Here is a 783-nt window from a genome sequence, read left to right as displayed (position 1 = left end):
GATTTTGTGTATATCCTTAGAATATACTGTTTCCTTACACTAGAATAGGATGCATGTATACAAGTCATTGTACACCTAATTTATGAAATACACTTTCACATTCTTTTATTTTATAGGAGAATTAATAAATACAGCACAGGAACTTCCTCAAATAGCACAGTCTAGAAAAGATTATGTACTAACAAGTTCAATATAATTCATATACCAAAACTTTCATCTACCCACATTTTTAGCAACTGCAGCAGGGAACACATTTTGAAGGTTATAAGAACTCAAATGTGAGGAAGAAATGGTTTGGCATCACAAATGTTCCTTTGGGGACAAAACTAGCTATCGTTTTCTTGAAAATAGTCAATTCTCTTGTTGGATAGGTCATGTTTTTTTAAAACAAAAGGCGGTAAGTTTAGATTTCAAGAGATATTTCTATGTAGAATGAGAAGGCCCAATCCCTCACCCACTCATAAAGTCCATCTAAGAAAATAATTAAAAAGAAAAAGATAATACCCCACTAGAGTTGAGTAATACTTGCCCATCTCTAAAAGTTTTGTGTGTTTCACTGTTAGTTGTATATCTTGTAAAGAATACACACCTTAAACAAGCTACAAAAAGTATGTACGTCGAAATTCATTCTAAATTTATGCATGGATAACACAGAAAAGGCAAAGAAAAAGAGAAAAAGGGTTTGATGATGGGCTGCAAAAATCTCAATGCCAAAATAATAATAATAATAGTAAATAGTAAAACATGGAATGAGGACAAGATTGACAGCAAGTGCGTTGGAGA

Source organism: Diospyros lotus, chromosome 15, assembly GCF_014633365.1.
Source record: "Diospyros lotus cultivar Yz01 chromosome 15, ASM1463336v1, whole genome shotgun sequence".
Classification (NCBI taxonomy): domain Eukaryota; kingdom Viridiplantae; phylum Streptophyta; class Magnoliopsida; order Ericales; family Ebenaceae; genus Diospyros; species Diospyros lotus.
Note: the sequence above shows the minus strand (reverse complement) of the source record.